Raw genomic sequence first — 15,301 nt, 5'->3', positions numbered from 1 at the left:
ACACAGAAGTCATCGAAGAAAACCAAACGGAAAAGAAAAAGTAAAGCCCCGCGCACCTAACCCAATTACACGGAAATGAAGGGAAACTTCCCCCGCGCAATTTCCCGGGTGTCTAGGCAGAAACCAGACCTGACGCCAAAAAAAAAAAAGCAAAAAAAAAACAACAAAAAAAACAACCGAAAATTTCCCTCACATTAGTTAAGCCGCTATTATGAAAAGACGATGAATTGTCATAAAAATGTAATTTAAAGTTAATTGTTTTTTGTATTTTTTTTTTATTCTACGCTGTCGAGCTTCCTATTGACAGTGCGCATTACATTGACTAAATTGGATAGAGAGTTAATCGGCCTCAACCAAAGTAATGGGAACTCGCCGAAATTGGCATTCTATTGATTGCAACACTTCTACCCGAGGCTAAAAAAAACAAACCAAAAGAAAAAAAAAAAAACCAACAAAAAAAACCCCTTAAATTTGACGATCGCGGAATCTCAACAATTCCAGAAAATCTCTCGCTAAAATCTACGATCCGCTCTAATGACCGCCACCGGGCGATGACGCAACCTCCGAGCTCCACCTCGCACGGGACGCCCCCCCGCCCCGCCGCCGGTCACCATTCTCACACGCGGTGTTATTTTGGGAATCGACCTCGGTTGGAGGCTCCCCGAATTCCTCCGCTCCTCTGGGACGGCTTTGAAGCGTCCCTGGGAGTATGTGGGAAAGAATAAAATAAAGGGAAAAAAAACAAAAAAATGAACGCTGCCAAATTTGGGACGAGGCCCCGGCCTTCCTCAGCCCTACGCCCTTGGCCGGCGTTCCGATCCCGGCTTTGGTAGAGACGTGACCGTTTCACCACCAGGCCCACCAACCCCTCAAGCCTTCACCTGGCCCCAACCCCTCCCCAACCCCCCCCGAAACAAAGACTCCAGACGGAGCCGACGGACGAACCCTGTGAGGATTAAAACGCCACTAACTTAAATAGTCGCGTGAGGGGCGTATGACCCGCCCCGCCCGACCTTCTGCCCCCTAATTCTGGTGGTATTTGTAGATCCCTGTTCAGTGTGTGTGTGTCCGTCCGTGTGTGTGGGTTGGTGCATGTAGTGCTGGAGGTGGTAAGTGTGAAAGACAACTCCAGATGCTCCCAGCTGGCCCAAACCCAGCGAGGCTAATGCATTTCTGCCTGCCTAATTAGAACACACACACACACACACACACACACACACACACACACACACACACACACACACACACACACACACACACACACACACACACACACACACACACACACACACACACACACACCACCCCTCCTCGCCATCGGTGTCCTGCTGTTTCGGTGGTTTTATAGTAGGAAGAACATATGCCCCCCCTGTGTTTTATGCAGGACACAGAAACAGACAGCTAAACAAACAACCTGGGGCCTAATTACTCCAGGAGGGAGACCAGGGGCGAGCTGGGCTGATGGGTTTGAGGAGTGCCGTGAGTAATGGTGTGTGTGTGTGTGTGTGTGTGTGTGTGTGTGTGTGTGTGTGTGTGTGCGTGCGTGCGAGGCGGTGAAGACGACCCCGCGTGTCGATTCTGGCCACGCCCGGATATCTGGACGAAACGACCTCGATAGAGATCGTTTGGACGACGTCTAGGGGGGTGACTGCTGGTGCCTTTGGGGGGGGATTTCTGAATGAGAAATTACTGAGAAGCAATCGTTCAATGTGGATGGTGGGCGTCAGAGACGAGTTGTATGGAAATAGTTCACATTTAGAATAAGGCTGGGCGATATTGACAAACATTTTAAGATCTTTGGACGAATTACCTGATCATTTGCCAATGTTATGCACTGCAGTATTTAACGATAAAAAACAAACAAAAAAAAACTGGGACTGGGTGTGAAGGATCATTCATAGTGTTGACATTGTGAGGAAGTTGCCATTGGAAAGTTGCGTTGCGTTAGTGCAAAAACAGCTTCATCTATTATCACAATATTTGCAAAATTCCAGACAACACCCCGTACGGCGTCACGATATTGATATCATATCGCCCCAAATTCCGAAGGGGGAAAAAAAAAAAATCCACAAAACACGCCGGCACAAGCAGTCGTGGGAGTAAGAAGTGCAACCGGGACTTAATATCTCAGCTGTCACACACACACACACACACACACACACACACACACACACACACACACACACACACACACACACACACACACACACACACACACACACACACACACACACCCACCCCCCCCCCCCCCACTGCTACAGTGCAGGAACTCACGTTGGCTGTGACTGACAGAATAGGAGCATGAAGTGATTAGCTCCTAATTTGAGGCGTGGGAGGGGATGCTCATAAATATACGGGGCAGTCGATTAACGCACTGTCTAGCTCACCATGGTGCAAATTGGCAGCGGATATCAATTATAGAGATGGTGACTTGGGCATCTCCATGACTATGTAGGATGTATTTGTCCCCTTGGCGTAAGAAGAAAATATAAAAATAATCATGAGAGGCGATACAATCCGGGATTTTGGGATCATAATAGGGCTGTACAATATCGGGAAAGAAAACGAAAGAAACATTGCAATATTTTTTTCAGGGATATATATTGTGATTTGAAGAAAATACAGGAATTTTCACGAGACGGCTTGAATAGCTGTATTTACAAAGAATGACTCATTTTATAATGACTGGCGGGATTTTGTAGGGGAGAGCATCTACATAGAAAAATACAAAATAATAATTTCGTTATTCTTGGCACAGTTAGGCCACAATCAGGGAACTGTCAAATGTGACAGGAAGGTTTATTTTTCACTTTGTTTATAAAAATAATAAAAAACATGAAAAAAACAAAAAAAAAAAAAACTATTTCGAATCAAAACTATTGAAATAAGTAATGGAAAGTTATCGGTGTAAAAAATAAAAAAGTATATTAAAACGTAGTGAATTCAGGATGTAAACAGAAGGGTGTGCGCACAGCGATGCCGGTTCCATCGCCGTGTCGCGAAGCGGCGTCCAGAGCTTTACAGCAATCCTTTCTTTGGGGAATGACTCGTGGGCCGGATTATTACAACACATGTCCGTCCGCTCGATGCAGTGACGCAGGGGGTTCGCGACAGGGTGGGCGAGTCGGGAGCGCGACCGAAACAACGCAGGTGGGGGGGTCTCTCGGGGAAATTCGGAGAAGAAACCTCAGATCAGGGTACACCGCGTTACACCGCACGGACTTCTCTTGCGGGTGGGTCTTGGAAAATGGGAACCTCGTGGGTTTCCCTGCTGTACCGAGCAGCTGAAAAGTTGGGAGCGCCGCGCGCGTTTGAGTTCGTTTGCCTTCCTTGACACGGGTCGTCCCCCCACGAGGGCGACGTGGAAACGACGTTGCCGCGCGGTCGAAGGTCGCCACGTTCACTCCACGGTTGCCTTGCAGTAAAACAACGCAGTTTCCCGAACTGCACAGGCGGTTCTCATCAACCTACTTGACCATAATATCCGTGCAGTTGATGATCGTTTTCAAAATGTTTGTGCGTCGATGTGTCATCTAGGCACCAATAGTCATCCCCAAAATAGCACCAAATTATCTATGTTGAGGTACCGTATATCACCCAACACCCAGTCACGTTATGCTGGTGGTGAAACGGTTAAATGCAGTAATTATAAAGCAAAGACGTGCACATATTTGCAGCAGAATCACTTAATGAATCATTAGCCGCGAAATCAGTCGAAAGGTTTATTAACCGCCACGACAACTGTAATTAATGCAATATCATCACCTATTTATCTCCCCACGTACACCACTCCCATTATATCTGTCTTATCACTTAGATTTGCAGTCGCATTAATTGATAAGTCTCGACTGCGGCCCCCGACCGCAATTAATCTCGGGGATGGAGGCCGGCTCCCGAGATGCCGACGAGGGAGCCGCGCCCGTGCGCCAGGCGCGTCGGGCCCCGCGAGGGCGAGGGCCGCCGGGTTAAGCAAAACCTTCAAAATAAACAACGGGCGATGCAGATAAGGACAAGGAGCGGGGCGGCATGGGCGGAGGCTCTGAGGATGGGGGGGGGGGGGGAGAGAGGAGATGGAGTGTGAGAGTGAGAGAGTGAGAGAGAGCGAGCTCCCAAGGTCAACGTTAAGTGGAGTCGGCGTGGACAGATGTCAGAAGTGATAAGCGCCGGCGCTGACGAGCCCGGGCTTGGCTATCGGTTACCACCCCGGAGCCCGGGGCGGGGCCCGCGCCGAGACGACGCCGACGCCTCCCTGTGACGATCAGTGCCTCCGGAGGTCGTGTAAAATGGCCGCCGCCGTGCCAAGGCATTACCACGAGTCACTGGCTCGGGCGCCTTCCGTTTTTTTTCCTGTTTTTTTTTTCCCCTCTCTCCCTCAAAGGAAGTGCCATCTGTGAGTGACAGCGGGGGCCTCGGTCATTTATTTTCAACGCGGTAAACAAGCTGCCGGATGCTTTGCCATAGTATGAGCGACGCGCCACCACGACGGAAAACGATACGGAGCGCCGCGCGCTCGGGATCGCATCTCCGTTCGATCCTCCGTTCTATTTTTTATTTTTACTTTTTTTCTTCCTCTGAAAAGTCGCTCGGGAAGCGGACCGGCACAGCGGCCAAAGACACAACAACACGCTAGTGCCGGGTTTTGCTGTAAGCAGAATCGCTTTCGATGAGGGAATTGCGGTGAAGGAGGGGGTTAAACAAATCAATACAAGGTAATTTACAACAGCGTTCTATCATCATTGACGATCCGTCAAAACCTGAATCCAAAACTGCAAAGCCAAATCATTTTCAAAAAGGACTTTCCTCTAATTCCACAAACATAATGAATAACCTGCGAAATCGATGCCGCCTGGCGTGCCGTATTGAACTCGCACGCTCCACTTGAACCAGGGGACGCTGCGCGCGCTCGCCCGCCCGCCCGCCCGCCCGCCAGATGTTCCCAGGCGCTGCATTTGTATTCCGCGCCGTCCACCCGAACCGCGCACCTCAAAGGGAACGCACGCAGCCTGAAGAGGGCGGCCCGAGACGGGGGCCGTCCGGAGGCCTCAAAAACCTCGCTTTCGAAGGCGTTCAGAACGCGGCTCGCTCGTCCGGCCCGGAAGCGGCTCGAATAAATAAATAAATAAATAAATAAATAAATAAATAAATAAAAAAGTTTTAATAAAAGCGATTTGACTGCTGAAGATATAAAAAAAAATAAAGCCCCAGAGGAGTGTATCAAACACATCCGGCGCCTTGTCTCGGCCGGTCTCAATGAGGCTTAAGCTCCTCAATGGAGTTGGCCTCGAACGGAGCCAAATCGACCCGGGTCACAGCCCGCTGTTGTGGTGAGCGGGGGGATGAATAAAATCATCGCTCGCTCATTGAGGGCTTGCCAGGGCGGGGTCAAGCGCTCTGAACCCCCACCGGGAGTCCGGGCCCCATCTCCTCAAAGGAGAGGAGGAGAAACCAAGGAGGGGGGCTCCGTGAGGGGGGCCTTGACTGGCAGGCGAGATGACGGGGACCCGGCTCCCCCGGCTCTCGCTTTTACTTTCAAAGAGAACTTGCAAAAAAAAAATAAAAATAAAAAAAAACAACAACAAGCCCGGCGAAGACGGCGTGGAAAAAAGAAACAAAAAAACAAAACGGGCAAACGCCGCATCGACAGAGGAAACAAAAATAGGATTTGCGGCACACAAGGCGAGCGCGCGCCGTCTTTAAAGCTCGGACTGCTCGGTCAAAGGAGCAGGAAACGCGGCGCGTCCCGCTCAGACCCGTGAAACGCTCGTTTTGCTCGTCTGCTTCCTCCCCGCGCCGGTCAGGGCGGGGCCCCGCCGGCCCGCTCGATTCAGCCGTCTTGGGAGCGCCCCCCCCTCCCCGCCGCCCCCCCCCGTTTTAGGCCGCAGCCTCTGGGTCTTGCAAGAAAAGGATATTGATTATCAATAAACTCATTAAGAACTAACGAAGGACTCGCAGCTCAAACGAAACAATTTGCTGCGGTCAAAACAAGAGCTTTGGCGCGGGGTGGCTTTCGCGTTCGGCGGCCCTCGCTCGGCCTCGCGCACCCCTTGTTTTGTCCCCGGGAGCCGTGGCCTCTTGACTTCTTCCATATCAGCTGTCCCCAACGCAGAGAAGACAGTCGTTTGAAAGACAAGCACTAATATCGGAGCGGTGAACAATAATAGTGAATAGCTAACTATTTTTTTTTTTTTGCTTTGGTCCTGGATTTGGGTATTAAACACATAATTATAATTGAAATGATTATTTTATGTAGAACGTCTATTATCCCTAATGGTAGCTGGCAGTTGACCATGTCTGCTGCATCCATTCTGTTCCCAATTTGTATTTTCAAGAGCGCATGGCAAGTGTGTCAAACTACCACCTTCTGCGCACGGGTAATGTAAGGGCTGCCCCCGATTTGACATTCTACCAGTTGAATATTAGTCGCCAGTTCAAGCCATTACCCGACTAATCGTCACACATTTATGATATTTAATAAATATATATTTTTTGGGGGGCATCAGAAAATGCTTTGAGTTCCGGGGCTGAGAAAGAATGTTCTAACTAACATTGTTAGCACTGCGCTACATTACAGGTAAATGCAAAACCTAACAACCAGCCTTTAAAATATAAACATCATTTACAAGCTCAAAGCGAGCCGCATGTTAATTACACCAGTTAAACGTGAAACTTATCGGGCCCTGTTTGTATTTTATGAAGGTTCACATTTAAATGTTATATTGACATCAAATGCACTGAAATGCGGCGTACGGAAGATGTTTTACCCCGCGTCGCCGTCCCCTCGTCGGCCACATTTCCCGGGGCCGTGGACTCTGTGAGTCTCTGCGCCGTCCCCGGCCCCCGGCCAGGGGGGAAACACTTGTTTTTGTTTAAATTTGCTTCAAATTAAAGGCCCTCTCGCGTTTCATACACAGCTCCAGCCACATACTGCAGATTTGAAGAAAAATTTGGACAAGGCTGAGGCTATTTGGACCTGTTTTTCCTTGGTCGACTCCTCTTTTGGACAAACGTTTGGTTGACTCTTTGAGGGCGGCCCTGGTTATGACCAAGTCCATCATTGCAAAGGGTTGTTTGTAATTGCTTTTCATAAAAGTTTATTTTGTTGTAACTCAACTGTCCCTTGCAATTGATGAAAAGCCTAGCGCGAGGCAGTTGCTTGTGAATTGCAGGCGGGAAGGGAGGCGGCCATTTTGTGCCCGTCTTTGCCGCACCAGTACAGCATATGTGATAAAGCGCCTTGTCACAGCCCCCTTGCACTTGCCATTATGGCTCTGCTCCTCAAGCCTGGGGAAAGATGGGCCTGAAGATCGAGATACTGCAGAGGAGTCGGACATCTACTCTGTTATCACAACCGCGCCATTAATAAGTTTGCCTGGTGGCCTGAGTCCCCGTGTCCCGGGGGCTCTCCCTCTGCGTTATCGCGTCCCCGGTACGGTCTAAAATGAAACGGCGCCGGGAAAATATGGCGACGGCGGTGACGGGGGTCTAAAAATGGGGAAGGGAAGGCGATGTCAGCGTGGTTAATCGAAAATAATGGCCCGCAATTTACTGCCGCAGTCCTGACCGACGTTCGATGTACTGATGCAGGAGATCGAATTTTAATGCGTACGTTCAATCATTTGGCGCAGCCCACTGATGTTTAGGGCCATGGCCAAACAGCATATGAATCATTTGAATCTACAGGGCGGAGGTTATCATAATGCAGTAATAAACAAGGGAAACCCGGAGACGCGGCACCCCGTCCGCGGCGGGTGCCTGCGTCCCCGTGCGTAGGCGTCTCGGCACGGACGCAAACACATGTGACGGGGGCTCGGGCGGCCGGTCGGGCGAACGGGGCTCCACCTCCATTTTGACCTCAAACAGGGGCCACCTGCTGTACTGCTGACACCCAACAACATCATCTGCCAGATGATAAGAGTCCCTCCAGCCCGCCACACTCCCTCACTCCTCCGACTACTCCGCTGTTATTGAGCACTCGAGGCTGAAAAGACGGATAATGAGCGAGGGGGGAATTGAGTGCCATGAGCCTTCAAAAGCCTTCTACTGGCAGACAACCAACACGCAGTCAGTTAACACAACATCACAAGTCCCTTTTGGAAAGAATTTTTTTTATTTTTATTTTATTTTTTTTTCAAGATGCAAGAACACGCCGCGGCAGTGCAGCCTTCAACCTCGTCCAAGCTATCAGGGAAAGCGCTAAATGGCAAAATAAGGTTTTTGGGGTTTTTTTTTTAACCTGGCTTTGTTTAACGGCCGGTAGGATCGGCGCGGGCGGGGAAGCGGCGCGGCCGGAACCGGCGTCTGTGATCCGCCCTCCGCCGCCTCGCATCTGAGTCAGCGCTCAGCACCTGAACAGCGTGGCTTGGCTGATCGCGAGAGCGTCTTGAAGTGAGCCTAATTCAGACGAGCTCGCGATCAGCGGGGCCCCGCCGCGGTGGCCTACTCGAAACGCAGCTGCGACTCGGCCCCCGACGCTGGATTCCCGATCAAACAGTCACACCTTATTGTCAGGTCTCCCGGCTCTTGGCGTGAAAACCAAAGTGCTTCTCCTCAATAGGCCGTGAAAGGCAGAAATCAGCAGCGTGCAATTCCCCTCCATTCACCGAGCTGCTTTTCGACATATCATTTCTTACGTCAGGGCTCCTAATCAAGACGCCGCAGCGCCGCAGCTCTGCGCAGCCAATCTAAGGATTTTATTTTATTTAAGTGCTTCCACAGCTTGCCTTATTTCACTGCGGCGTAATGAGAGTCGTTGCGGAATAATGGGCTTCCATTGAAGGGAGGCATCTGCAGCCACACAAGCCCTAAATGAGTGAGCTAATTTCCAAAAGATAATCACCCCTCCGCCGCTGCGCTTTTATGCCGAGTTGCCGTAGATTGTCAACCCCGGATTTAATGAAGTCAAAAATTACCTCCAACAAGGTCTCTGGAGGCTGGATGTGTCACGAGCATTTGTGTCCCGGTTGCAAAATATAGGAGTGGTGGGGGGTGGGGGGCGTTGTTTAGCAAAACTTTTCAAACATGATAGTTTATAAACGTTCACGTGTTTAAAGGCTACAGTTTAAATTCTGGTTATTTAAGGTGGTCGTCATTAAAAAGGGTCTTTTGAAAATTTCCATGTACAGTGTTTATTGGCACCGAAGTTAACCAGCGCGGATGGCTTGTGCCAGCAAAACAGGACCAGCTGGCCACCTCTAAGCCATTTAGATGGTTTGTTTGTTGTCACGTATCCATTCCATCACAATCACTGATAACGCCTCACCAGTACGATTTTTTTTATTGATTTTGTCAAGAAAAATAGAATATATATATATAAGGAATGGCCGGTTGAGTAAAAACAGCCCTCATTGCCTTGAGTTTAACAGTGTTTCCACCATTCATGGAAAGGGAAGCCAAACCTTCCCCGGCGCAAAGAACCACTCGGCGGCATTGGGAGAGAAAAAGCGGAGACGCCGCGAACCGAGGGACGGGGAGAAAGCGCCGAAGGGGTTTCCGACCGAATAGCCGCCGCGACGTCAAAGAATCGACAAACGGCCCTCACGTGCCTCCACGAGCAAACAAGTGAGATTCCTCAGGATGCCGGGGTAATGAAGTCCGCCGGGACGAGCCGAGGCACAATTAAAAAATAAAGTCATCCCTCTCTCTTTATATTTTTTCCCCCGCCTCTCTTTACCTCTCATCTTGCGTCTCTGTTTTTCAGTCTCTCCATGTGAGATTGTGTGCGTGTGTGTGTGTGTGTGTGTGTGTGTGTGTGTGTGTGTGTGTGTGTGTGTGTGCGCGCGTGTGTGTGTGATGACAGAAGCTATGGAGTCATGCAGCCCTTACAGATGGCAGATATGAAGAAAATAGGAGGAGGCAGGAAGAGAGGAATTGTGTACAAGCAGAGCAGAGCGCTTTGACAGAGAGAAACCTGGGCCCGTCAGAACAAATGGGAAAGGTCACAAAATATGACAATGTTTTGTAATATCCCCCGTTTCCGCTCGCCTCTTGTTTTTTTATTTGTTTCGTTTTTTTTTTCCATTCCCCCGCCGCCTAACCCGTCTCTAAAGCAACGCCGGGCCCTTTTAAGGTGCTGTCGACCCGGAGACCTAGCTGTTTGCCGTGATTCAAGGTTTATTAACACCGCCGGGGCCGTCAATTACCGCTCGGGACGCACCAATGACACATTCCGACCGCTGTTCCAAAATTCCAAGTGCTGATCCGGCCCATAATTTTCACTCAACAGAACAGACTTTGAGCCCCATCTTTGGTCGATAGAGCATGTAACATTTACAACAATTTATTGTTATATCAATATTGTGATTTGAGGGTAGACACGGTCTGGGATGTTGGTTATCATAACATTGTGCTGTATTGTAGTTAAGGCTGCACTATAGTAAAGTAATGTCATTTTCTGAACTCCGTAGACTGTTCTAATCAATGCCTTTTGCCGATATTCCCCAGCCCGAGAACAATGACGAACATGTAATCCATTTTCTAGCATTGGACACCAACCGGCCAGATTCAATTTGTCAAAGTACAAAAGCGCTCAGGTGTGTTAATCCCCTGACATGTGCGATCCGCCTGCAGGTTATTTTAGCCTGATCAATGCATCCCTAATTACATCTAATATGGTTTATGAGAAGTCTTTTCCCCGCTCATGGGTCTGCGGAAATGGCCTTTTGCTTGAGCTCAAAACAATAGGCAGCCGACAGCGGCGGCGGCTAATTCCCTGGGGCAATGTTATGCAGGCTGTCTGCCCGAGCGGGGAAGCGGGACAACAATATGGCTCGAAGCGAGCGCAGGACATCCCCCTCCCGGCTTTGTGCAACGGCTCGTCACAATGGACGGACGGGAAGTTTTCCAAAAAAAAACAAAACAGAAAAAAAAAAACAGCGCAAGGCGAAAAGATGAAGAACGGAGCGCGGAGCAGATTGTATGGAGAGAGAGGAAGTAATCACATATTTTCACAGCTTCCAAAATGAAGTTTTGGATAGCCTGCCTGACACAATGCTGTAATAAGCGCGCGCGCACACACACGCACGCACGCACACACACACACACACGCACGCACGCACGCGCACGCACGCACACGCACGCACGCACGCACACACGCTTTCATCCGCCCGGTTCTTCCCGGATTTTTATGGAGATCTGAACGTTGTGCATGGGAAAATCAATTTACAATATTAAAAGCTTGACGGGCGGCAGACGGCGTCAACAAATCAAAACTTCCATTAATTTTGCATGATTTTCTTTCCCTCTGTACTGTATTCCAAATTAGCTTTCTCTTTCAGATAATACCATAGAGAGAGGAGAGAGGAAAGAAAAGCCCCGGCTGCAGCCTATTTGCCTTGCCAAAACGCAAACTCAAATCACGAGGCGGAATTACGAAGTCGGTCGAACGAGGGAGAAATGGGCGCGGCGTGTGGAGGGCTGGCGTGTGGATTCTGTGTTCCATGTTTTCCCTGCAAGGAAGCCGCCCGCCAGTTTCCCCTCATCTCCCATTCCAGCTGCACGTCCCCAGGAAGGTGCAAGATTGTATATGTGTGTCAGTCCATCCCACCTTCTATGAAGTGGATGACAGGCTCGCCGCGCACGCACGCACGCACGCACGACACAACACTCCAAAAAGCCATTAAGATCAACAGGACTCTGGCTGTGTAAACCATGCTTCACCCGCACGTCAAGCGTCCGTCTTCCTCCCGTCCACACACGAGCGGCACCGGTCGTCCTCTTTTACCTTTTTCCTCAAACGCACCCCGGGCGAGGCCTGTGTCCAATTTCACCGTCACTTAAACACTCCCGGAATGTTTCTTTGGGCGGAAAACAGCTGGGGACCGCGTGCAGGGACACGGCGGAGGATCGACTGCGGCGGCTAGGGGTTACGCGGCCCCTACACCTGACTCGGGGCCCCCACCCCATCCAACCCATCCACCCCCCACCCCCCCCGGCGCCGCTAGCATTCTTCCTGGAAAGCTTTCTATTGGGGTCACCGGCGCTCTTTTGAACGCAGATCCGGAGATCCACAGGCGCGAGCGAGCGAGGCCCACCTGTGGCAACACTCAACCAGTGACGGCTCCTCATTGTATTTGAACGTATTTGATCGTATTTAACTCGTTGCGCCCAAGTACGTAGGAGAAATATCGAGAAGGGATGTGATGAGAACTAAGGATCTATATTCCGCCGCCACGCCGATGCCAACCACAACAAACCACTACATTTTCAAATCACCGCTTTGACTATTTGCTTCCTTCCACCCCCCCCCCCCCCCCCTATTTCACGGCGACGAGCCGCACGACTCCATCGCCGCGGCGCGGATCCCGGAGCGGCGCGAGACGGGTCATGAATACCGGGGGTTGGGGGGCTGGGGGTGATCTCATCGGGATCGGCATTTCGGGCGCTCTCACGCCGCGTCCGATGCCCAGCTATGCGCGACGTCCTAAATCCATTCCGCGTGAGCTACGCTGGACAAGTAACCCAAGCGCGCCAATCACCTCCACCCTAAATCTGCCATTCTAAGTATATCTGAAGCCGCGTCGCCCCCAAAATACATCTGCCGTTATGCGGCTCCAAAGATAGTTTGAGTCCTAATTGGAGTTCCAGGGCTGCAATAAAGTCGGCGCTGCCGTATTTAAGTGGGCGCGAGGCTGTCGCCGGGGCAAAACCGCTGACTGTGTCAACCGCGCAAGTCGGCAAATATGTGACGGGCGTCGAGAAACGCGGGCTTTTAAAAACCGGGCTTAGGCCAAAGAAATTCTGGGACCGTTGCGATTCCAGAAATATCTGGGCCGGGGTCCTCTTCCTCCTCCCCTCCTCCTCCTCCTCGCCAAACTAAATATAAACACCGTCTGCCCGGTGTTATCTTTAACTGCGCGTGATGCAACTCCCCGAAACCCCTCTGAAAGAGTGGCTGAAATATAGATGAGGAGCAAAACATATACGCGGGGGTTCCCATCCGGCGTCGCGCGGCTTTGAAGACGCCGGTAACAACCGTCACCTGTCAATATCTAGCACCCCCCCCCCAAAAAAAAAAAACAACAACATCGGAGAGGAAGCAGGAAAGGAAAGCAGGGGACGTCGTCAAAGAGCGGGAGGAAAAAAGAAAAACGCGCCGCGGCGATTATGATCAAACGGCGACAAAACGGAGAAAAGGATGTTTTTCCTCGGCGACACCCGGCGGATGGGAGCGAGGCAGGACGAGTAAACACCGCGACGCGCATTAAAATCCAATACCCGCTTCCCCGCGCGGAGCTATTTATCCCCCTCTGGCCACCATTTGCTTTGCAAAACGCACGCGTGAAATTCTCGAGAATGCCCCCCCCCCCCCTCCCTGCGAGAGGCTAAATAATAGATTAGGAAACGCAGCCCCCCCCTCCCCCGCCCGGCCTTGCGACTTCAAGCCGTGGCTGTCTGGCCTCATTAGCGGGGCCGAGTGTAACAGATAGCCGGCCGCTCGCCCAGGTGACGGCGGCGGCACCGCCCGAAAGAGAATATAGGGGCAGCCCCCCCCCCGGCGCGACCCGTCTTGTAATCCGCCCCCGAAGCAGATAAGCCTCCGGGCAGGGATCAACCGAGGGGCGACGGCCCGGGCGTCGAGGGACGGACGGACTGACGGGGGCTTCGAGGGTTTCTCCTCCGGGAGCCCACTGCCAGGATGGACGGGGGCCGGGCGGGAGGGCGTCGGGGAGGTTTCTGTTTTCCCGAGGAAGGACGGAGAGCGCGGGGGGTTTTGTCCGTGCCGTCTGGTCGCAACCAGAGGTGACCTAAGCCATTATTATACGCTGATTGCCCCCCGTCCCCCGCTCCCCTCCCTCCTCCACGGCGCGGGACTCTCTCTCGCCCTCTCACTCTCTCCCCCTCCACATCCCCTTCCAAATGGCAGTCATTATACCGGACATGAAAAGTCATTTTAGTTCCGCCTGGCTTCTTCAAAGCAGCCAGCTATAATTGCAGATTGGGGAAAGGGGGGAAACGGGAGAGAGAGAGAGAGAGAGAGAGAGAGAGAGAGAGAGAGAGAGAGAGAGAGAGAGAGAGAGACAGAGGGTGCGTGTCACAGGGCGGAATTTTAACTTTATCTTTCAAAACTCACAATTCATTTTTTAATCCAAAGGGGAGTCGGGGGGGCGGGGGGGACGACAAATATTTATCCAATACAACCAATATTTACAGCTTTACTTTGGCGGCGGGATCTCCATCCGCGGCACATTTTGGGATTCGTAGAAGCCAAACGGGGGAGGGGAAAAACGTGCGTTCCTCCTCCCAAACCTGCAACACCATCCATGAGGAAGAACAACCGCGACAACGCTGACGTTCAACGTCTCATTTGCCGTTGTTGACGCTCTTATCGACGCCTCCGCCCGCTTGGTCGTAATACCCACCTCGATGATGGCATTTTTTACCCCCAAAGTATCGTCGAATGACTGGGATATGATATGGGATATGGGGTGTCCGCACGATATCCGATTTTGCCGATTTGACCATAACAGGAAAACGAGTGCGGAGCAGGGCATGTGCAGCGTGTTTGGAAGCCGGGGCGCTCTCGCCCCGCGCAAAAACCCCCCTTTTCAGCCGCCTGCGTCTCCCCGCTTTTCTGAAAGCGGGGACCGGGGGGGGACTCCGCCCGCGCGTATCCCTCAAGGAATTACGATGCAAATCAGGGAAACGTTTCCAAATTATGAGAGGAACCCGTCCTCCATTAAATGCATTCCTCATTCGTGAAATTGCCGTGTGCCAGTGTCACCGCACGTTCTAATGGAAGCTCCTTCTCTCGCCCCGGCGCCGCGGCTGATCTGACACGGGCAGATGTACCGCGGTGCCGGGGGAAAATGTCTTCTCCAGCGACTTTTTTGCTTTTGTTTTTTTGTTTTTTTACGCGACGCTGTGACGTTACGGCCGGTGGCGCAAGGTCAGCGCTGCGCCGCACCGTGTAAGTCACCAAACTTAAATGCCTCAAACGGGGTAAATAAAAAAAAAAAATTGTTTTTAATATATAAAATAATGAAGGGTTTTTTTCAAAACAAATATTCACAGCGCTGTCACTCTCACTTGACGTGACACACTCCACCCCTCAGTGTCTCTGAGGGGTGGAGTGGGGGAGGGTCCTAAAAGGTTGCCCCGTTCCCCAGTTTTACGATCCGGCCGCCGGGCTCGCCCTTCCATTTGGCGCGGCGGGTCGCCGGGGCTACACCTCCCGGAAGGAGCCCTGTTAACGCGGGGACCAGAGCAGAGTTGTTCCCCCCCCCCGCTTCTCGCCGCGAAAGGGGCCATCGTGGGGCCCGACCGAAGACCGGACGGAACGAGAGGGCCGGCGGCTCTCGACGGG

The 15,301-nt window shown here is 51.6% G+C and overlaps 1 protein-coding gene across 2 annotated transcripts in view; it reads right to left on the bottom strand.

Annotated features, from left to right (window-relative positions):
- Window positions 1-15,301, bottom strand: part of LOC307247249 (receptor-type tyrosine-protein phosphatase delta) — a 225,232-nt gene that overhangs the window by 129,498 nt on the left and 80,433 nt on the right. The gene's annotated exons all lie outside the window — the stretch shown is intronic.

Source organism: Zeus faber (assembly GCF_960531495.2).
Source record: "Zeus faber genome assembly, chromosome: 22".
NCBI lineage: Eukaryota > Metazoa > Chordata > Actinopteri > Zeiformes > Zeidae > Zeus > Zeus faber.
The sequence above is the reverse complement of the archived record's forward strand: the minus strand, read 5'-3'. Positions and strand labels throughout refer to the sequence as shown.